The 24401-nt window shown below is 34.5% G+C and overlaps 1 protein-coding gene across 1 annotated transcript in view; it reads left to right on the forward strand.

The window, feature by feature from the left end:
- The window catches only part of MAP2 (microtubule associated protein 2), a 305742-nt gene that overhangs the window by 78365 nt on the left and 202976 nt on the right, over positions 1–24401 (forward strand). Inside the window, exon 2 of the mRNA XM_025403963.1 lies at positions 5025–5074. The gene's annotated coding sequence lies outside the window, so the exon portion shown is untranslated. The remainder of the gene's footprint in view (positions 1–5024; positions 5075–24401) is intronic.

Consider the following 24401-nt stretch of genomic DNA (forward strand, 5'->3'; position numbering starts at 1 on the left):
TGAGCCTTGGGGCAACATCAATCTTCACAATTCTGTGCCTATTTACTCAATAACTGGCTTGGTTGGGGGAAAAAAAAAAAAAGTTCCAGGGAGTCATTTACAAAGCAGCTGCTCCTGGCACTGCAAATGAAAGTGTTCTTCTTAAGATAAGAAAAGCAAGCAAACAAACAGAAGCCACAGGACAGCTTGAGCCCACCAGGTCAAAAATGAATACCTCTATTCTCTCAGAACTGTTTCTAATTTTTATATAAAAATTGTATATATTTAAGGTGTACAACATGATGTTTTGATATATATATATATATACACACACACAGTGAATTGATTAGAGTGAAGCAAATTAACGTGTCTGTCTCCTCACACAGTTATTGTTTTAAAAAATAAGAACACCTGAAATCTATTCTTTTAGCAAATTTTCAGTATACCTTACAATATTATTAACTATAGTCATCATGCTGTGCATTAGACCTCTAGGTTTAGTCATCCTGTATAACTGTGACCTTATATCTTTTGGCCAACATGTCCTCATTTTGCCAACCTCCCCACCTCCTGATAACCACCATGCTACTCTACTTCTATTAGTTCAGCTTTTTAAGATTCCACATAAGTGAGATTATGCAGTATTTTTCTGTGTCTGGCTTATTCCACTTACCATAAGGCCTTTCCATACTCCTGGACTCAAAGCACTCCACCCTCCTTGGCCTCCCAAATTGCTGGGATTACAGGCATGAGTCCCCACACCCAGCCCTATATTTTGGATATGAACCCCTTATCAGATATATGGTTTGCAAATATTTTCTCCCATTGTCTAGGTTACCTTTTTATTTTGTTGATTGTTTCCTTTTGTGGACAGTTTGATGTAGCCCCACCTGTTTATTTCTGCTTGTGATGCCTGAGCTCTTGGTGTCATATTCAAAAAATCATGGCAAAGTCAATGTCAAGAAGCTTATTCCCTGTGTTTTCTTCTAGGAGTTTTATGGTTTCAGCTCTTACATTTAAGTTTTCATTCCATTTTGAGTTGATTTTTGTGCATGATGTAAGATAAAAGTCCATTTTCATTCTTTTGCATGTAGTACCCAGTTTACCTAACACAGTTTGTTGAAGAGACTGTCCTTTCAGTGGAAGTTATATAAGTCAAGGATGGGACTTTATTTTCTTATTCTCACCACAAAGGGTATTTTCAGCTGTTTTTTTAAATTTGACATATAATTGGAAAAAATACAACAGTAAGCACCTTTATTCATTTAACAATATTTATTGATATTTTGTGTGCTGAAAACGTTGGGTTCAAATACAAAGTTCACATACCTGAAAGAGTATTAATATTTTGAATACAGTTGGTTTTTGAATCATGCTGTACTGAAACCCCATCTCTACTAAAAAATGCAAATATTAGCTGGGCGTGGTGACGTGCCCTTGTAATCCCAGCTACTCGGGATACTGAGGCAGGAGAATCACTTGAACCCAGGAGGTGGAGATTGCAGTGAGCTGAGATCATGCCACTGCACTCTAGCCTGGTTGACAGAGCAAGACCTTGTCTCTGAAACAAAAAAAAAAAAAAAAAAAAAAAGAGAGACTAAGGAAGATTTTTCTTGGAGATGGGGCTTCCAGTATTGGGGAGGAGGAACACTGGAAGAGGGACAAGTAAGTTGGAATGTCTTTCCAAACACATTATGGAACACATAAAGAAGTCAGGCTCCTGTGTCATAAAACTCAACTTAAAAAAAAATAAATTCCACAATATCATTTTGTTTTTGCTATGAAGGTATATATTTGGGAGTGCATGTAGAAGAAATGAAATCCAGTCTATTTAAAAGAATATTAAAGATATCAGGATGCTGATTTGTGTCAAAGAGCAATTAGCAAGAAGTAGCTATAGTCAAATGATAAATTGAGGCCTAAAACTTGCAAGTAAACAAATGGGCAGGTTCAGGTTAGACTTTCCCTGACTCCAGGCAACTAGTGAACCACTTTCTCTTTAAAGAGTTGTTAAGTGGCAGTATCATCCTGGTATTCATTGCTCAGTATGCATTTATCGATTATAGAGCAGGTTTTTGTATGAGACATCATGAAAGATCCTAGGATGACAGCATCACCTATTTTATATTGTAGTAAAATATATGTAACATACAATTTAATATTTTAACCATTTTAAATGGTTCAGTTTTGTGGCATTAAGTACATTTGCATTGCTGTGCAAGCTATCATTTTTTTCCTAGTGAATATTTAGATCTAAATCACAATCCCTTTCCACTGTCTCCTTTTTTCTTAGGGGAAAATGATTGATAATATGATTAAAATGAACACATATGCAGTGTATCCACTCTGTCTTTCATAGCCTAGTGTTCTTATGTACATTCTATTTTAGCCATCTCTTGCACACACAATAGTGCACATGCAACCCAGCCACACATCCACTGAGTGTGTTGAATCACTGTCCTTCCTGCTCTCTTAGCATTTTTTCTTCATATTTTAGAGATATATTTTTCTCTTTTTTCCTTTACTCTCCTAGTATTTTTATTTTAAATTTCTCATGCTTTCTCTTTAAATTTGTGGAGCAAAACAAAAAATAAACAAATAAGAAACTATGCTTAACAGGAATGTTCCAAATATTCTCAGTTTATGGCACCCTTAGTATCTCAGTAATTTTGTTTTCAAGGTGCCTCTAGGCCAAAAGATGTACCTGACAGTTTCATTTAAATAACATAATATGTTTAAGTCCTAACAACTTAATAGCCTTTTGAAAAAATAATACATATAAATTGAAAGCAAATCTGTTTCTGTTTTTGAAAGCAAACCCACAATCACTTACTAATGGGATTTGTGCCTGTTGAATACTGCCCAGCCCTCAAACCTTGCAGTCACACTGGACGCTATTATTCTTATTTCCTTTAATTTTTTATGGAAAAAAGGTTTTTGGTAATTCTTACTTCATGTTGATTTTCATGCAGTATTTGCTTTTATATCACAAACATCATCAAAACCCAACTTTGCAAAGCTGTAACATCGAGAGGAATGTAGCATGATCTAATATTGAAACCGCAAACCACTTTAAGTTAATAGTTTTTATGCTGCCTAATGGATATTGCTGTGGGTTTTTTGTTTTTGTTTTTGTTTTCATATATTGAAAACATTTTGGCCAGGCGCAGTGGCTTTTGCCTGTAATCCCAGCACTTTGAGAGGCCAAGGTGGGTGGATTGCTTGAGTTCAGGAGTTTGAGACCAGCCTGGGGGACGTGGTGAAACTGCATCTGTACAAAAAATACAAAACTTAGGCAGAGTGGTTCACGCTTGCAATTCCAGCTACTATGGAAGCTGAGGTGGTAGGACTGATTGAGCCTGGGAGGTTGAGGCTGTAGTGAGCCATGATCACACCCCTGCACTCCAGACTAAGTGACAGAGTAAGACCCTGTCTCAAAAAAAATAAAAGAAAAAGAAAACATTTTACCATTCCCCTGAGAGTTTACAATGGTGCCCTAGGCCACCATGACAGTTAGGGAGCTGTTGGCTTTAGAGCCAAAAAATAATATTTTTATCCAAGTAAAATAATGTCAGTTGTTTGAAATCAAGATAGATATACTGAAGGCATTAATCTTAAATGTCCTTTATAATTTCCTCAGATACTTAAAAAAAATCTCCACAGATGTATCAACCTATCATTTCGTTATTATAGGACAAAGTTTACTTTTCTTAAACACCTGCCCTTAGGATTAAAAATCAACTATTTCATATTCAGTTGTATTTTCTGTGGTTTACTAGTATTTTGTCTTATTTTATACTGTTCTTTTCAGTAAATAACTAGTTTTAGGCTAATTTAGTTTTTGGACTTAGCATAGGAGTCTAATAATGAAACATTTCTAACGTGTACAAGAACATATGCTGTTTTCTTTCCAATTAACTCACAAACATACTTCTAGAACCTAACTTGCTTTTTAATTACAGACTGCCGTAGATGCTCCCTATGGCGAGTGGAGTCTCTTTTGTCAGTTTGAAGTTGTTTTGTTTACTATCTGTTCAAGAGGCAGGCTGACTTTTGGCACCAAAGTTTTTTTTTTTTTTTTTTGTCCCTGGTTTACCTTCTTTAAACTTTGATTTGACAACATGCTTTTCTGCAGATTTATTTCTCAGCATATTTTAGTAGCAAGGCTTAGGTGCAAGAAACCAATGGAAAGATTGATCGTTTACCACTGGAATTGTCTTATTTGAACTTTACTACCATTAGCAAAGGTTTAGACTGATTGTCAACCCAGGACTAAAAATCTACAGACTCTCTGTGCATATTAAATCAGACTAAAGACCTGTGTCAGTCTGTACAGACTTTTCTAACATAAAAGAACAGAAATGCATTTTTCACAGTTCTGGAAGCAGAGAAGTTCAAGATCAAGGCAGCAGCAGATTGGTTTTGCTGAGGTCCTGCTTCCTGTTTTTCCCTCCGCCTTCATATGGCAGGCAGAAGGTGTTAGAGCGCTCTCTGTGATCTCATGTATAAAGGCACAGTCCACTTTTTATATTTCTGGGATCTCTTTTGTAGGGGCACTAATCACCTTCCAAAGGCCCCACCTCTAAATATCACATTGGGGGACTAGGATCTCAACATATGAATTTGGGGTGGAGGGGACATAAGCATTCAGTCTTATGACAGGATCAAAATGCATGAGTTTTATTATTTTTGATTAAACATCTCTTAAGAGCAATGGTAGTATATTAGGAACAGAATGTGTTAAAAATTCTTTTTGGTTGGTTGTTTTAGAATATGAGCATAGGACTTCTACTTTAAATAAGTATAAAATAAAAATAGGACGTAATTTTGGCATTTAATGTATGTTTTTTTCCAATAAAATGTAGAACGTACTTGTAAGCTTAAAGTTGTATTATACGTAACCGTTGTGTGGATGTATTTCAGTCAGTGCATTTTACGGAGTGAGGAACAAGTCACTTCTGATTTTATCTTCCTCGTTAGTGAAAGAAAAAGCCAGATTGTTCAACTGATTTAACTTACTGGGTATTTTTCTCTTCTTCTTTTAGATTTTATTGATCTAATCCAAAGTATCTTATAACTTCTGGCTGGAATTAAGGTCAGTACTGTATTTGTGTCAATCATGAATAAACTGTGAAATAAAATAAAGGCATCATGGGTCTTTAGATAGCTGCATCAAAAATATGATTGCAATGTGTGGTAAAAGCTGAAATTTAGTAAAACCTGGATATATTTCAGAGTTGGCTTACTAGCAAACATGGTTCCCTGAGTACTGTTTGTTTTTCTAATTAGTATAATTTATTTGGTTTTTGAATATTGAATTTATTTCATCTTACTACTACCTGAGTTTCAAATAATGAAAAAAAAATCCAACTCGAATTCATTTGTTTAATTAACAGAAATATTAAAAGAATGACTTCTTGGAAGGCTGACCTTTCAAAGAATGGTCAGCTTGCTGAATTTGCAGGAAAACATTTTGAATTCCACAATTATATACCCAACGAGGATGTATTCCTAAAGAGGATAGAGTTGAAAACGTACTTTTCAGTAAAAAATTTCAGTTAGCAGAGTGTCAAGATGTCATTCCTTTTGTTCTGTGCTTTCACTAATTGGCTTTAATTGAGACTTGAAACTAGCTTAACTGAGTTTAGAGTAATAACAGAACCTCAGAAGGCCCTCACAGCAATAAGCTTGGGATTTTATTTATGCCTTCTATTTTTTTTTGAACATGTATTCAGATTTAAAAAAAAAAAAACTAAACACTGAATGAAATGAAGACTTTTATTGCTTATAAAAGAACAACATGCCAGGTGTTGCTAAACTTTTTGTATAGGCTTTTGATTAATAATTAACATAAAGGAAAACATTAGCTTTTCATTTACCCTTACACTAATCAGGAATTTTCTCTTTAAAGCCCATGTTTAACCCTTCAGATTGCAGTGTCTGTCATATAACAGGCACACTGTAAATATGTACCTTTTCTGGCCTCAATTCTGACCTCACTTTCCTGCAGCCAAATACACATAAACACACAGACACACAGACACTCTCTCTCTCTCTCTCTCTCACACACACACACACAAACACACACACACACAGATGAAAAACTACGATTATTTCTCTTTTCAGGTACAAACTGTGCTTTCCTATCTTCGAAATCTGTATAGAATGAAGCAAATAGAATATATTAAAATTATGCCTATAGATAATTGGAAACTTAATAAAGAAAAAAGGTGAAATGTCTACAAGTATTGATTTAAAGTCTATTTATAAACTATATTATTTTATTAAGTGTTTTCATTTAGTTCGGAGTCAAATTTATTGAAGTCTCTCTTTTTTATTCACTTTTTAGCATATACTATGGATATTTGTGAGCATTTAAATGTGCAATTTTTAAAGACTTTTTGAACTTTTTTCTACTTTTACCCCTTACTAGACCCTATCCCATCCACCTACAAAACCAAAATTACAAGTAGAATGAGATTTTTGTAAAGTATACATCATTGAATCAGTAATGTTTTTAATGCACAGAGTTAAGTTTTAATAATAAATCTGTATGAGAGGTAAACTTTTCCTTTCTCTTCTTTAATAAGAAGTAAACTCTTCCCTTCCTGATTTTTTATTATATAGTTGATATGGTAAACACAGCAGTTTGCAATCTCATCTTGCTTTGACCACTTTCCAGAAAGAAAACTGAAAAGAAAAAAGATTTTTGTTAGATTATAAAAAAAGTAACTGTAATGCATAAAAAATTTTCATAATCTGATTCCCTAACCATCTTCCACATGGAGATTTCTGTTGTGAGAATATGAAAATTGAGTGTGTTTGGTCAAGATGACTTGCCTGTTTTCAAATTAATAAATACATATACCAGTGAAAATAAAGTATACATAGAAATGGAAACATGTTTAAACCTCTCTTTCTATCAGGTCTTCCCACTTGGATATGTGTGGTTTAGTATTTATTAGTATTGTTTTCCCTTCTATCTGAAAATGAAAATAATATTAAATTACATTCGATTAATCAGTTACCTAAATCACATTTTGTAAAAGCAGTTAAATGTAGTAAGTCTCTTAAAAATATATTAACTCACCAGAAACAGCCAAGTTATCAAAACAGAATATATATAATGGAAATTACCATTTTTTTCAACTGTAACTAAGTACTTTTGGTTTAAGATGAGAGTTTCCCTCACAGAAAAATCATGTTTTTTTGTGAAAATATAAGCTGAGCAAAATAACTAGTGTTGCCAGATAAACGCAAGCTACCGATAGAGGTATATAAAATAGAACATCAGAAATACCATTGCAATATTTTATCAATTCTGTGATGCATGTAATTTTACATTAAATTATGTAAAATTAAGTTATGCTATAGTTAAATTGACAGCATGTTTTTTTTCCTGGTAGTAAATGAGGTGTGTCTTGTAATGAATGGTATCTTAGATTTTATGAAACACAGTGTTACTGAATTTAGACTGGAAACGTGTTTTAATCTCCTAAAGTTATTACAAAAAAAAAGTCAGAATGAAGTCCAGAAACAAGGAAGGTAAATTTGGCATTGATTCTTAGCAACATTTTAGGCCACACTTTTTGCCTTTTAAAAAAATATGTATTGGTTTTTCTGATCTACTTCTTTTTCTTTATTATTAATACTACTACCAGCATTTTCGTATATTTTCCTCCAGTTTTTGTCATGGTTTGTTTTCATGAAAGGTAAATTAAATTTTCTATGCTATACATTCCAGTTACTTGAAAAGGTGATTTTTAATGGCTCTGTGATATACTATCCTGTGCATATTTCATAATTTATTTCACCATTTATTTACCCATTGTTGGACATTCAGACCATTTTTAATATCTCACTATTATAAATAGCACTTCAACAAATACGCTTCTAAAATGTTTATGTTCATTGCTGACATTGTACTTAGGATCAATTTGTAGAAGTGGGATTATGTAGTGTAAAGAAATAAATATATTTGAGGTGACTAATGTGTACATTGTGAGTGTTCCACAAAATTATATACCAATATGCACTTCACTGGTAGCAGAAGCAGTCTGAGTTTTGCAATACTCATGCCAATATTGGAATCAGGATTTTAAGAATTTCACAGTTTGATAAGCAAATGATGGCTTCTCAATTTTAAAATATAAAATAGGAAACAAGTGCTTGTAAAGGAATACTCATGGGTCATTAGAAGTATCAATCTAAACAGCATAACTTGTTTTTAGTTAGAATGAATAGGTAATGTTAATTTCATTGGTTCTGCCACTGTCAGCCTGGGAAGGCTGTTTGATCTTATGCTGTTGAAGACAGAATCAAAAGCTAAATGATTTTCATCCTTATAAAGATAGATGATCATGTTAATTATATTAATTATAGTTTTCTTAAGAAAGAAGTTGAGGACCCTAAGGAATGGGACAAGGGAGATGATCTTTAATAGAGTTCTCAAGTTTACTTACAGTGGAAATACTGCTCAACAAGTGACATGAGGTGCAATAGCTTTTCTGGAATTGTTTGGAATGCTGTGAGCAGAAAAGGACTAAGATTACTCTACAAATCTAAAAGTAAAATGTCATATTGTGTGCTAGCTAGTGCTTAGATATTTTATAAATTTCTCTCCTCAAAATTTTAAAAATACTTACTTTTCGATATTGATACTGTCTTTTAGTCTCATTTTGCAAAATCAAAAGTTAAAAAGAAAATATTGGATATAACTTGTTGCTATTTTGTATCCGTTTCTTCTTCATCCTATACACTAACCTTTTATCCTTCCTCTAATGCAGTCAGTACTTAGCATATATATTCCATGAAGACCCTACCTCCAACCCCATCCTATCTTGCTCCCAAAGAGGGATCATGTTCGTCGGACTGACACCTAGTGCTAAGGGATACATTGCTTAACACAAGGCTGTCAGTGCTATAAGACTTCCCCTGCCTTTGCAATTGCACTTGACTATATTAAAGTGTTCTGGTGGTATCAGTTGAAGTACCCGAGTTTGAAATTAGGTGAATTCATGCTTTCTTGGTGCTTAGAATTCTTAAAGAGATGATTTCCTATGAATTTTTTTGAAGAGATGGAGTGTCCCTCTGTCTCCTAGGTTGGAGTATAGTAACACAATCATGGCTCACTGCAGCCTCAAGCTCTTGGGCTCAAGTTGTCCTCTCATCTTAGCCTCCTGAGTAGTTTAGGACTCCAGGCTTGTGCCACCATTCCTGGCTATATTTTTTATTGTTTGTAGAGACTGAGTCTCGCTTTGTTGCCCAGGCTGATCTCAAACTCCTGGCTTAAAGCGATCCTCCTGCTTCAGCCTCTGAAAGTGCTGGGATTACAGGCATGAGTCACTGTGCCTGGTCAGCTGCCTATGATTGAATCATTAATATTTATCCGAAATTATTTATCAAAGCCCTGATTTTGATCCAGTGTTCCAGCACAGGGTGGATGCTGTGCTTCTTTTCTACCTGGATCTAGTCCTTCCTGCTAATTCTAATTATGCCCTTCATACTTCTAGACTGCTAAGCTACTTGTGGTGTTCCTTGGTCAAGCCCTCTGATTTTATTATCTGTAAAATGGAAACAAAAATAACTTACACTTCATTTTAAGATTAAATGAGATATGGCCGGGCGCGGTGGCTCACGCCTGTAATCCCAGCACTTTGGGAAGCTGAGGCGGGTGGATCATGAGGTCAGGAGATCGAGACCATCCTGACAAACACGGTGACACCCTGTCTCTACTAAAAATACAAAAAAATTAGCCGGGAGCGGTGGTGGGCGCCTGTAGTCCCAGCTACTCGGGAGGCTGAGGCAGGAGAATGGCGTGAACCCGAGAGGCAGAGCTTGCAGTGAGGCGAGATCGCGCCACTGCACTCCAGCCTGGGCGACAGAGCGAGACTCCATCTCAAAAAAAAAAAAAAAAAAAAAGATTAAATGAGATATTATTGTGAGTCTTAAAAATTGTAACTTTTAATCCGCTTTTAAGCGCTCTATAAAAATATGCTAATTACTTTATTACACATTGTATACTTGTATCAAAACACATTGAGTCTGATAAATATGTACAATTATAATAAATAAATTACATTTTAATGCAAAAAAAAAGACTCTTAGAACAATGTCTGGCATATGGTGATTGCTAAATAAATAGGAGTGTTTGCTCCATTGAGCCTTGAAAACAAACAAACCAAAAAATACTCTATTAAAGTCTTTTATTCTAGATTTTACATTCTGATGCTTCTCTTAAAACAGAAAATAAAATGAATGAGGATCTTTAAATTATTCTTATAAAAGCTTCAAATTATATAAATTAAAGAAGCCAGAACTTATGAGAGTGTGTGTGTGTGTGTGTGTATATATAATGTATGATATATGTAATTTTAAAAAATATTTCTTTTATAGAGATAGGGCCTCACTCTGTTGCCCAGACTGGAATGGAGTACAATCATAGCTTACTATAACCTCAAACTTCTAAGCTCAAGTGATTCTCCTGCCTCAGTCTCCTAAGTAGCTAGGACTGTGGTAGCATGCACCAGCACACCCAGCTAATTTTTTATTTTATGCCTTTTATAGAGACAGGATCTCTCTATGTTGCCCAGGCTGGTCTTGATCTGGCATGAAGTGATCCTCCTGCCTTCCTTTTCCAAAGTGATGAGATTACAGGCGTGAGACACTACACCCAGTCCAATATATAGAATTTAATGCTGTATTTTAAACTGGCCAGAAAGTAGTTTCTCTATGCTCTGCTGAACAGTATTATATCTTTCATTAAAGATGCTGTTAACCTAAACAGCATATTGCACAATTAAGCAGACTTACACTTAAAACAAAACAAAACAAAAGAACAGTGTAGAAAATGCTAATACTCTAATGAAATAGGAAGTGGGGAGAGGAGGATGTTCTTAATGTCTAACCAGTAAGCTTCAGTGCTTTGAGCTTTCCAGAATCAATACAAAATTTTGATTAGCTTCTTGGTCAACTTCCAGTACCTTCTCAGGGAGATGCTATATTTCTCTTCCAACTTGCTTCATGTTGCTTCACACATTTCTTATAGACTTGTTATGCTTCATGTTATGATTATATTTGGATAGGTCCATTCTCCCCTAGCAGCCTATAGGTTTTTTAAGGAGAAACTGGAGACTACTCTTATGCGTGTATTTCTTTAAAATTCATTATATTTTTATATAATTCATTACATTATAAAATTCTTTATATTTCTTTAAAATTCATTATATAACAATTATAAAATTGTGAAACAAAATATAAACAATTGTATTACATATGAAGACTAAATATAGAGCTACATATATGTGTGTATATATGTGTGTATGTTATAATAATCATTAATCACTGTATCCTCTCTCTTGGCACCCTATCTTTCTCTCTTGAAAAAACAAAAAACAAAAAAAACCACAGATCCAATACTTGTTCTTTAAGATTCTTCCAGTGGGTAGTATTTTTGTATTCATCTTTCATGGCATCAACAAGCCTATTTCCTCAGTATGTCAGGCTGGCAAAATGAAAGAGCAATTCTGGAAGCACATATCCCCAAGATTCTTCATTAGGTCATGTGAAAAAATGAGGAGGGATAGCAAGTTTGTCTGCCACCCTCACTTCAACCTCCTCCCCATCTCTCCTGTTGTAAGTCATGTCATGAGCTAATTCCGTGATAGTCATGTTTTTAACAGGAAAGGATTACTTTCTATTAAAAAGAGAAAATATGTGTTTATGATGCCTCAAATTTCAGAAAGCTTCACAAGAGAAAGTAAATTATCCTAAGGATTAAATGGTCTTTTCAGTTTGAAATGTGATTCTGGAAGCTTTGTATTTCTCCTTAAAGTGGTAAACAAGTAATTGGGCATTCTATAAATCTTTCCAGAATCTCAAAGTCACTTTGTATCATATGTAAATCTAATCATTAGAATCCTGGATTTTTGTTTTTAATACAAAGATATTATACTATGCTAAAGTAGGAATCAAATAAAATGACAAAATAATCACCTTTTTCATAAGTTTTCTAAATTTCCCAAATTAAACCTAATAATTATTGCAGCTTCAAATATCTTAGGGGTGATTATTGTTTAAAGTCCTCTCTTTTTTTTTCATGTGGGAAAAGAATGCTCTAGCTCATTCTTCATTTCTTAATTAAATGTAGTATCAAATGGCTGCAAAAGACAACCACTGGCTATGTTTTCATACAAACCCCATGCTTATGAAATCAATTCTGTGGATTTAATTCACTAACCAGCTAATCTTTATTCTTTTCCTAAATTCATCTGTGAAAAAGAATCCCATTCCAAAGAATAACACAGCTGATCTCTTTGCAGCCCATTTATATCATTAAAAAGTATTATAACCTAAATATGGGCCTTATATCTTATTAGGGTAGTTTGTAGGATTTAAAAACAAAAGAAATGAATTTCTTTATTATGTAAGAAATTATTTATATTCTACTTATTGCAGAATAAGAACTGCATAGTAGTAAAAGAGATAAACTCTCTTGTTCCTCTGTGAATCAATGTGAGACTTGTTAAGCTTCATCAGTTATTCACCTGAGAATAGAAGATTATCCATCGTGTATTAGAAAAAAGGAATATGACATATAATACCACATGTGATAGATAGGTAAGTAGATAGGCATGCTGGTTTCAAATAGTTTTGCCAATGCACAATACAAGGACTTTACTTTCAGGCATGCTTTCTGAGTCAATTTTGTTGAAGAGGGTAAAATTGTGTGCCTTTTCTGAACTAATCTCTCCCAGTTATTAATAATACAAAAATGTTGAAAAATCATTTGCCATAACAAACCGACATGGATTAGGTTTCATTCTGTATTATTCAATGTCTTACGGTTATCAACTTTGTGTTGCTTTAGAGTCTTCTTTCTTTTGACCATTTCAAATCTAATTAGTGAAGAGTTGAATAAAGAAAACACTGAATGCATTATATGTGTACATCTATGTCTATCTTCTTTCTTCTTTCTCTCATTTATCTAAAGTTTTATACTCAATGCATTATATGTGTACATCTATGTCTATCTTCTTTCTTCTTTCTCTCGTTTATCTAAAGTTGTATACCTGTCAAAGTTTGTAGTTCAAAACTAGAGCAAGTGATCTCTTAGTACATTGCTTTTTGAATATTAATAAGTGTATTAGTCCATTTTCACACTGCTATGAAGAACTGTCCTGCAGTTGGGTAATTTATAAAGAAAAGAGGTTTAATTGACTCACAGTTCTGCATGGCTGGGGAGGCCCCAGGAAACACAATCATGGTGCAAGCAGAAGCAGGCACTTTCTTCACCTTCTTCACAACGTGGCAGGAGGGAGTATGTGCGAGCACGATGAAGTGCCACACTTTAAAACCATCAGCTCTTTTGAGAACTCACTCACTATCATTAAAACAGCATGGGAGAAACCGTACCCATGATTCAATGACCTCCCACCTGGTCCCTCCCCTGACATGTGGGGATTAACATTTGAGGTAAGATTTGGGTGGGGACACAGAAGCAAACCATATCAGCAGGTATTTGGAACTGAAAGTACTATTGTCTTCATTTTATGAATCGAGAAACTTAACCATTAAACCAGAAACAATTTTTATTTTTATTTCATTTATTTACGTAGAGACAGAGTCTTATTCTGTCACCCAGGCTAAAGTACAGTAGTGTGATCATGGTTCACTGCAGCCTTGACCTACCCAGCTCAAGTGATCCTTCCTGCCTCAGACTCCTGAGTAGCTGGGGCCACAGGTGCACACCACCATGCCAAGCTAAATTATTTTCTTTTATTTTTTGCAAAGATGGGGTCTCACTATGTTGCCTAGGCTGGTCTCAAGCTCCTGGGCTCATGCAGTCCTCCTGCCTCAGCCTCTCAAAGTGCTGAGATTACAGGTGTGAGCCACTGCACCTGACCCAGATAGAATTTTTATAAACAGAGCATTGCTCTGTGAAGTATGTTAGTTCTTAGAAACACAGAAAAGTCTTTTATGGAATAACAGTAAGTAGAAAAATACACATTTATCTAAATGTAACTACTTACCTATGATATACATCATTTAGTGATGTCTTAAACTATAAGATATTGATCTTCAGAATAATAAAGAGAGTAGAGAGTGGGCTTGATATCATTTGCTTAAAGATGCTTCACCTAGAATGAATATATACTTTTTCCACCTTTTCCTCAAAACGATTGCCTTCTATTAGTGTTCTGCCAGAAGTAGCTCTCTGGTACAATACTAAGGTGCAAGTACAAGCTGATCTACTTTTAAAAAAACAGCTACGGTGGCATCTTTAAGGGGTTTTAAGTCAGCCATAAGGAGTATCAGACCAATAGAGGAGAATAAATTAAACAACAGGAATAAAAAAAGGGAAGGGGTAAGGAACTTATTGAAAATAAAGATGTAAGAATTTCCTCCTTTAAAATTTATTTAAGTTTTGGAAATATGGGATAAAAAATGAGTCAGCGAGCAGGATGTTTAACTTGACAGGCAAATGGTTGCAAACCATTTCAAATTTCATTTCGACTTTCCATTATCCCTTAGAGACTCGAAGACCTAATTTAGACCGTCTGGCTACACTATCACAGGGGGAGGATTTGTGCACTTAGGTTACCCCTTGGGGTTTTCTACCTGTTTGGAAATTAAGATGTAAAGTACTATTGTAGTATGTTAGAGGAGTGTACTGGCAGGCAGTTAATTTCCTTAGGTGAAATTAATGCTCAGAGAGAAATTGTACTTACATATTCAGGCTAGGCTATTACATAGGCACTTCAATGGCAATGGAGTGAAATTACCTTTTCTTCTATTTCATACAAGTGTTGTACAACACAAAAATTACATAATCTTCCATGTTAATAATTACTAATGTTACGTTAAAATATTGTATGCTATTGAATGATTACGCATGTACTGGAAATGTACACCCCACAGGGTTTTTACCAAGTTTCACTATCAGGCATCATCCTCTCTCTTCTACCATATCTGGAATTGCTGTGTTCCTCTTTCATTGTAGAGACTAAGTAGATATGTATTAATTTTTTGATTTTCTTATATTTAGATAGTTTTTGTAAATTTTCTTCTTGGTGATCACTGAAGTTCTCCGTTAGAGACTTAGTGGCAAATGTTATTTTAACTTTGTGCTTAGAAAAGAAGGACACTCTTCACCTTTACATAAATGTAAAGAGGATGCAAACATCAAGTACTTCATTGATTAACAAGAAAACTTTTAGAAATGTCATGTGTTTTGTCACCACAATGTGTGGCACGATACTAGCCAATGGCATAAAAAGTGTTTGAAATGTGATGTGATTTACTTTTGCTTTCAGAAAAGTAAACAGTTTCTCTTTGGATTGAGCATAGTATCTTCTTCATTTACATGTCATGGACTGCTTAGAGAGTTTTTACAAGTTCGTTGTCTATCTCGTAAAGCCCACGTAATTGTAGTTTTTGATATGTATCTCTTTATTTCATCATTTCGACATAGCCATAAATGGTATCCCACATAGATATTCAAACAATGTACCATTTACTAGGACATAGGAATCCTAGTCATTAGCTAACATGACCCCACGTGGAAATACACCACTTTACGGAGTGGAAGGGCAAGGGAAGCAGATGGGGGAAGAAGTATGCTGCTCAAAAAATAGAAAAGTATATATAAAGAAATCCTAGCCATGAGGTGAATGATAGCCAAACAGATGTTTTTTAAAAAGTAAAAGAAAAAAAAACAAAAAGTAAAACAGCCTGGATGATAACACATTTTTGCCTGGTCCAGCCTTTGGGAAACCAAATTACGTTCTTTCGTCCCATAGTTTCATCATGTATTTTTATCGGAGAAAGAGAATTTGTACATGATAATTTTCTAAATCACACTCTAAATCATTCTATGTACTTTCAGAATTAAATCTTTGCACACATGAAGTAAGCCTACATAAGAAGGTGCAGTTCCAATACAACAGAGTAGTTATTAATAAATCGAGTAGTGAGGATCCAGTTGTAGTTCATTTGAGAGCAAGATTCTGTGAATGCTTTAAATGTATTAACAGTGGTTACTTTGCTCTTCAATGGCTTATAGTCAAGAGAGGGGAAAACTAATGCATATAAATAGTAACTAATACATGATGATACGATCAAATACTAAGCACAGATATAACTGTGTAGAGTGACCCAGAGAAGATATAATTGATTTTGACGGGCCAAATTTTTTAAAAGGGACCTTCAGCTGGGTTTATAGGTAAGTAGAATTTAAATAGCCACAATAGAGAGTTGGAGGTACAGAAAGGACATTTCTTGAAAAGGGTCTATGGAAACCAAAGCACGCATATGGGAATGAGAACTCAGAAGTTGAGAAACTTGAACAGAGGGTGCAGGACAGGTTTACTGTGGATCTGTATCCTGCCTCTTCTTTTCTTCCTTCTTTCTTAGTCTTCCACTTTTTTTTCCCTACAAATATTTGTTGAATTACTTGTATGTGTATCTCTTCTTTAACTGTGAGCAGAAACCCAATTCATCATGAGATTTTTCATTCTCTCTTCATGCACACAGAATAGTTACATAGATATATACTGCTGTGAATGTCTGTTTCAAAAGCTTCCTTTAATGAAAGTCTATTTTTGTTGCAGATTTTAGGAAAAGAAAAAAATAAACATGGATATCTCAACATTTGGGAACTAGGTGTTCCAACTAACCCTCTTGATGTCTGTAATTATTTTATTTTGGCACTAATATTATCAAGCTTGTTTATAATTAAAGATAAATGAAATAGTAAAATTAACTACTTTATCTCCTTATTTGAATTTCAGATGGGAAATTTGGAATTTTACTGTTTAAGTCCTTTGTTAAATATCTAAAAGGGCTCTACTACAGGGAGACAGATTAATTAAAATCAAAATTGTTGAGGGAATATAATTAAAAACAAAATCTTATCCCAACCCAGAAGTCCCCTCCACCAAAGTAATAGAAAAAGAAAACACTTCTACTATTAGGCATCAAACCAGAATGTGATGAACATTACAGGCAATCCACTAAGAGATTGTAAAAACCAAAAGAAATCTCACTTTTCTATATTGCCAAGTAGATGTAGCCAAGAGTGGGATTACACACATGCTTTCAAGATAAACAATAACCAGTACTCAAGTAAAACGACTTGACTGCACCATCCTAAATTCTTCAGGTAATTGGGTTGATCACCTGTGTTAGCTAATTGACTTTCTCCAAGGAGAAACCAATTTCTCATCCCTTTATAACAGGAAGAAGTTTTGCAACTTGGAGCAAGAGTAACACTGAAGATAGGCTCCTATCCTCCCATAGGAACTGGGAGATAGGGGAGCTTTCTCCCTTGATGTTTGCATTTCAAAAAGATAGTTCCAAGGTTCTTGAGAAAACATTTCTGAGTTGCGAGGCTAATGGGAGGCTTAGTTAGCCATCATTAAGATTTACATAAATTTGCAAAGAAGAAAGAAATTCTATAAGAAAAGGGAGAGTAGAAAGCAGCCTCTATCTACCCTTGTTTTCAGCATAAAGATTTAAATAAGAAGTATATTTGTCCTTACAGTGTAAAATGAATGAAATAAATGATTTTTAAGAAAAGTAGTCAATGGATATTTTGGGTTTTCTGAGTATATTGTCAGTATATTCTAAAACAAAGAACAAATAGGCTTTAAAATGGAACGATTTAAGTAAAAGGATCACTACTCCTTCACACTCATAGTAACTTAATTGCTGGGTAAATTATTGGGGGGTAGTACTGCTCATATTTGACTTTTACAAGGGAAAGCAGACCTTGTGGAGAGCAGAATGGATCATATAAAAAAGGTCTTAAATTTCTACTTGAAATGTGTTTGAGACTGGACATCACAGCTTTCTGGTGCATTTAACTTAAATTGCTCAACTGCAAGATCTCCAGTGCTCATTCAAATGCTAATGTGGGCCATCTGCCTCCCCACCCCCACCTTTTTTTTTCTAGCAGGAACAAGCTGAAGGTCACGTGACCCTAATTACTGCAATTATGAGATTTCTGGGAGTAATCACTTAGGTTGCACCCAGAGTGAGCATCTGCTGATGATAAATAGATCAGGAGATTACTAAAGACAGGCTTCCCTGTAAGACATCCAGTGATTAATTTCTTAATATATATACATATGCACAGCTAAATCCATATGCTCTAATAAAAAGCATTCTTTTCCTCACACTTTTTCCTAAAATGCCTCTTTAAAGTGTAGTAGGAACAGCATAAAATGCGTATTTTTTTGTGTGCAAATATAATTAGAATTCTAAAGAGGGACATAGGGAAGATTTAGTAATGACTAATAATGAAGTAGCAGCCTTTACCTACACAAATTTTAGTTCTCTGTACAAGGAGAAAAGAATGTCACAAGGGCTTAATCTTTCCAGCAAAAGTATTATTTCATATTATTTTATTTGTTTTGTTTTTATTAATTTTGAGATGAAGACCTAATTTCTAATGAAAAGGGTATGTGTTTAAGGGAAGATTCTTCAGGCCACTTAAGACCTTCCCAGCAAGATGAATTCTTTTCCCTTTCGCGAGGTCATTTGCTTATTAAAAGGTGGTTGTTTCATAGGATATTTTCTCACAGTATTGTTTACTTTGCTCCCTATTACATTTTTTCTTACTATAAAGGACTTATAGTTTTAAATTTTATTGTGTATTAATTGGACTTATTTTTAACCTCTCCCATCTCATGCAGTAATTTTTGAATGACACACTGTCCATGCTAAATATCATGTTGGGAGATGTGGCAGTATTTTTGCAGTACCATTGGTTGGTCTCCCCATGTTGGTTAATGACAATGACATTAAAGGTTATGCATAGTGTCTTTCTTCTTTTGAAAATCTCTCCTTTTGCCAATTTGCCCCCAAAATATGGTTCAGAGCTTCTTATAATTTCCTTTATAGTATTGAGGCAGGCTAAGCTTATTTCCAGTATGTGTAAAATGACTCTGAATGAATTATTTATTCACTAAACAAATGCTTTCTTGAGCACCACATCATGCTGAGAAGTGTGCTAGAAGAGAACAAGAAAGACACAGTCTTGCTCACTTTTATTCAGGTAGCAACAGCCTTCCACGTACATACATGTACTTTACAACACACTGATATGATGCACCAAAATATAATGTATCATTTCCCAAATGATTTGACCGCATTTATTAACAATTTCAAAATACATCAGTTGATGATTTTTAAAAGTCGTTTTGTGGCGGCACCTGTCCAATCCTTCCTCCCCCACCCACGCTTTTGTCATTACTAGGATATGATTCAATTTATTCTTCAGGCATAAAGGGGGTTTGATTGGATTTTAACCTTTTCTCCCCTTTTTATCTGTCTTTATGCTTCCTTCCTTGCTTCTTGTAAACTCTTTAATCTTATTTCAAAAAAAAAATTTTTTTAAGCTGCTTTAGTTGTTAGGATTGATACTTTTCTCTTCTAACTTTTCAGAGAAAGAACCGTTAAGAGACTTTGCAGTATTGGAGCTCTGTCAGCTGGGCCCCTATGCCTCTCAAAGATAACATCAAAAGCACATTCATGATCCATCTCAACTGATAAACCAGGAGATTGGGATTGTGTGATCAATAACACATTACATGGTCCATTCTATAGCATGTTTTAAAGGAGAAACTTTGCTAAATTCCTTAATTTTTGTTTTCATAAGTACTAAAGCTCCCATGGTATTCTTTTTCCAATAAAATTATAGATTAAATACGTAACAGTGTAGTTCAGTTCAGCTTTGTAAGACTTCATATTAATTAAATCATAAATTACACAGAAAAATATTTTGACAAGCCGTATTTTTAGAGCTTTGGTTCAGAAAATATTGTTTTCATAAATAAAATTCAAATGGGGGAGAATTTGTTCATTCAGTTTTAAAGAAGCAGCAAAGACCTGTGTCAAGCTACTTCTCACACTGGATATAGAACAAGATTCATCATTTTTTTAACCAGTGTCCCATTAGGATTGATGGGCCTCCATTTTTTTTTTTTTTTCACCAGCTGGATCTCAGCTGTGAAATGAGAAAAATATATTCAGTAAAGACAGTAATATAAATTCCAAGGAGCTAATCAGATTAGAAAGGCATGGCCATGCACTTCTGTATCAAAGCAGAGCCCTATTTACAGTCTCTTAATGGATTGGCCAATGCAGAACCAATGGCACCTGTCACAAAACAGCAGTTTGAACTCTAAAAACTAGAGTATCGTAGATGCAGGAAAATAAAATGATTTGGAAGAAGTCTTGCAGATTGGGATAAGTGAGACTTAAATCACAGTGAAGTAGTTGACAAGTCATAAGCCTCAGGTTGAGGAAAATATTGCCCCTTCTTATATGATGTTTCAAGAAATGTTTGTGACAAATAGTTTTTAAAAATAACTTTTGAAAGCGCTGTGTAAACAAGCGTTGTATTTCTGATTGAGCGTTCAAGTCCATATATGAAAAAAGTTTCAAAATAATATATGTAAGAGGCCTGCCCTTGAAGGTCTCTGCAGTTGTAAGGACATGGCCTAAGACCTCAATCCAGGATATTTATTTAAAGCTCCATACTGAAGTTTTTGTTTTTGTTTATTTATCTTTGGTAAAATCTTAAATTTTCCTCATTAAGGGAAAGTATCAGTTGATGCTGCCCCCTCAGTAACAAAACAGTTGCATTTAAACTGTTACAACTTACACAGGAAACCCAGACCACTGAATCAGAGGGACGTCAATTAACTTGTTGAAGCCTACAATTATTGGTGATGGAGTAAGTGTAGTTGTGACTCTAATAAATTTACAGTTGTCTTTTCCTGTTTATGGTTGCCAATCTTGGTCTTTAGGTATGACGTATTATATACTTAAAAATCTGGTAAGGAACAAATTAAAATCTGACATTTGTGTTCAGCTTAAATTAGTTAAGTTAGTAAATGGTTCTTCAGCCTTATTTCCTGCCATCTCTCCTCCCTTTATTCTCTGTGTTTTTTTCTGTTTGGAGTGAATGCTTAGACCTCAGTTACTCAGAGTGGTCTTTCCTACACTGGGCCAGATGCCTTCACTGTGCACTCCCATAACACCCCGAATGCAACCTCTCATGGCATTTCGCTTTATTCTCCCTCCCTAATCAACGTGTTTTAAAGATTAATTAGATTCCTAGTTGTTTGAAGTCAGAGACCACACATGCCTTGTCATTACTGTCTTTCTGGAACTTAGTGCATTGCCTGATATAGTTTTAGTGTTATGTTGTCTGCATTCGCTCTTACTCTCATTGCTGTTGTTGGGTTGCTGTTACTATTCCAGTGCCTTGTGTGCCCTTCTCTGTTGCTGTCCTGAGTATTCCCTTTCTAACCACCCTGTCTGAGCTCCTCGGCCTACGTCTTCTGCATGCGGGAGGCTGGACCCAAACACTAGGCCCTTCTCTTGCCTATCTCTTCCGACCTGCAGGAGTTTCTTCTTCTCCGCTGGAGGCGCCTGTCATATTCAGCAGTCAAACTGCAATATTTACTTTTAAGGAGCTTGACAGATAAAAAGAAATCGCTTCAAACTGCATGAGACCTATTCGGCTCCATTTGGCTTTTTATTCATTTATTTTTCTCTTGCCAGGTGGTCCGAATCAAAGATTGAAGTGCCCTAGATTTCCAAATTTGTCTTCTATATATTCAGTGTTAAGTGCTTAGTGTTGTTTATAATTTAAACATAACTTTTATAAAACTCTATTTTGAAAAGCGATGACTAACTATGGATATACATAAAAAGGATGTTAGCAGAAATGAAAAGTTCCGTTTAAGTCCTTCTTAAGGCTTGTCTCATTTAGACAAACAAAAGTTACATTGTTTGCCTCCTCGCCGATGACTGGTACCGTTTTTACTTCCCCCATTTGCTAAATATTCAAAATTTATTTGAGCTTATTTCTTTTTAAAATGCAGTGAAACAGTTTAGTACATCAAAAACTACATATTGTGGTGTGAGTAAATGTTGTTTCACAGCTTATTTTAGCATTCTAGAAAGGGTTGGCATGGAAACCTTGAGAAGGCATTTTAGATGCTCAGTGATACATAAAGGCGTTCGTTTTGAAAGTCCTGTTTATCTTATTTATCCCAATCTAGAATCAGTTTTAATGGTTATTTATATCTAATTTTAGAAATAAGATTTTTTTCAACAGGCAGAAGTAGTTTCTTTAGTCTTTTTCTTTTTTTCTTTTTTCTTTTTTCTTTTTTTTTTTTTAACACACATAATCCAGATTCAGGGAGAGTTTTCAAGGATTAAGCAATATAATTCACTGGATAGAGGTATACATTGGAATCATTTAGATTTGGTTTCAAATGCTGGTTCTTAGCTTTATGATAATTGCTACGTTAGCCTCAAAACGTGAGATTAAACATTAAGATAATAGCAATAAAAGGAAATAAATAAGGTAATACATGCAATACACTATACAGTATAATATGTTACCAGGTAATATATGTAATACGCTTGCATAAAGTATACATTCATCAACTTTCATTATTATATGTGTACAATAATAGAGCGGGAAAAAGAAAAATTCAATAAATAACTTTGACTCAGGAACCTTTTCATCATTCATCCTCCTTTCAGTCTTTCTGTCTTGTCTGAACATTGGGAAATGGTGATTCAATTGAATTTCCAGACATTCACTAATTTATTTATGAATAAGCTTCTATGAATTACAACAGGGTATGAAAAAAGTTAATATCAATTTTTTTCAATTCATTACCTGTTGTGTTTGTTATTTAGTTGCTGGTGGATCTCTCTTACCCCATGATAATTAGGGACCATCAGTGTTCCTTGGGATCCAGAGACCTGGTTTCAATTTTTGTCTTGTCTGCCAAGCAGCTGTGTTACCTTGAATAAGGAAAGTCAAATTTTGAGACCTGGGCTTTCTTGTATATAAATTAAATGGAGATGAGCCATATGAGTTTTAATATGCGTTCTAGCTTTTATCCATATTTTTTCCAGTATGATATTAGAAATTAAATAAAGACTATTCTGTATCTACCATCTCTGCAAATATGCTCAGAGGTTGTCAAACATTTTGTAAATGACTTGTGTTAAGTGAATTAGCTACTAATTTTTTTAAAACTTAGAGTCACAAAACAACTAGCAAATAAATGACAATTATTTCTAAATTTGTTTTTAATATAGAGATTAATTTTTCATATCTATATTTAGAAATGACATCTTCTAATTTTATCTATGTGTAAAACAGCTGAAAAAAATTGATATAGTCTACACCAAAATAACCCAATAATAAAAGTAAGTTGTAATGGGAGAATAACCCAAAGAAGCAATTTTCATGTGAAAAATTTTGCAGTGTATGAAGAATTGTTATTCACGGAAGGCTAATCTGTTGGCAGTGTCTGTTGCTGAGCTGAAGAGGGTTCTGCCAAAGCAAACCCATTCCTGAATGGACTGAGCCTTCGAGAGGCCTTGAATTAGATATGAAGATAATTCTGCCTCTGGAAAAATGTATCATAGCGTAATTATATAGACATTACTCCTCAAAAGCTCCAACCCTTCTAACTAAAGCTTTACCAGAAGAATCCCAAAGAAGATAAACTTTCAAAATTCCACTAAATAAAAACTCCATTGTCCTTTCAAAAAACATATACATTCACAGGGAATTTTGTATTGTTCAAGATTATATAAATAACTTTGTCCAAACTCTTAGTTTCTACATTTCTTTACAATTTCTTTTTTTCTCCTAAGAAAGTCTGGGGAAAAAACTCTTCACTATAGTAACTGATTAGTTCCATTTCCTGTCATATTTCTTTTCTTGTGGTTGCTGGTTTCTAGCCAATTCTATTTTTGCATTTATTTTTCCCCATTACATTCTGTTTCTTTTTTTTCTGGGTAGAAGAATTTTTGTGCTTTTCATTTTGTCAAAATAGAATTCTTCTCATGTCATGTCATGATTTTGATATTTTCAAGCTTAAAAAGCAACACAGAGGAGGTTTGTTTACATAATGAAGCATATCATGGGCTTTTTAAAGAAGGTCTGATAATTTAGAAAGTATTTTCAACTAGCAGTGGATTAGCAATGCCTATTTTTTTCGTAAGTCCTATTCTTTTGAGCATAGTCAGCTTGATGCAGCTGTGGTTTAAAAGAGGAAACTAGGAGTCTAGGAAGTGACCTCATGAAAATGCAGAAAATTAAGAGATTAAATAGTAATAATATACAAAAGTAAATAGCATATTTCACTAAGTGTCCGAGTGCCTGAGAATTCTGAAAGTGGAGGGAAGTCCAATTTAAAGAATATAAAATTAATATCCACATATGAGCACATAGAGAGAACTACAGGAGTGGGAGGCTTTCATTTTTTGGTTTGTTTGTTTCCCTCCCTCCCTCCCTCCCTCCCTCCCTCCCTCCCTCCCTCCCTCCCTCCCTCCTTCCTTCCTTCCTTCCTTCCTTCCTTCCTTCCTTCCTTCCTTCC

This window comes from Theropithecus gelada, chromosome 12, assembly GCF_003255815.1.
Source record: "Theropithecus gelada isolate Dixy chromosome 12, Tgel_1.0, whole genome shotgun sequence".
Classification (NCBI taxonomy): Eukaryota; Metazoa; Chordata; class Mammalia; order Primates; family Cercopithecidae; genus Theropithecus; species Theropithecus gelada.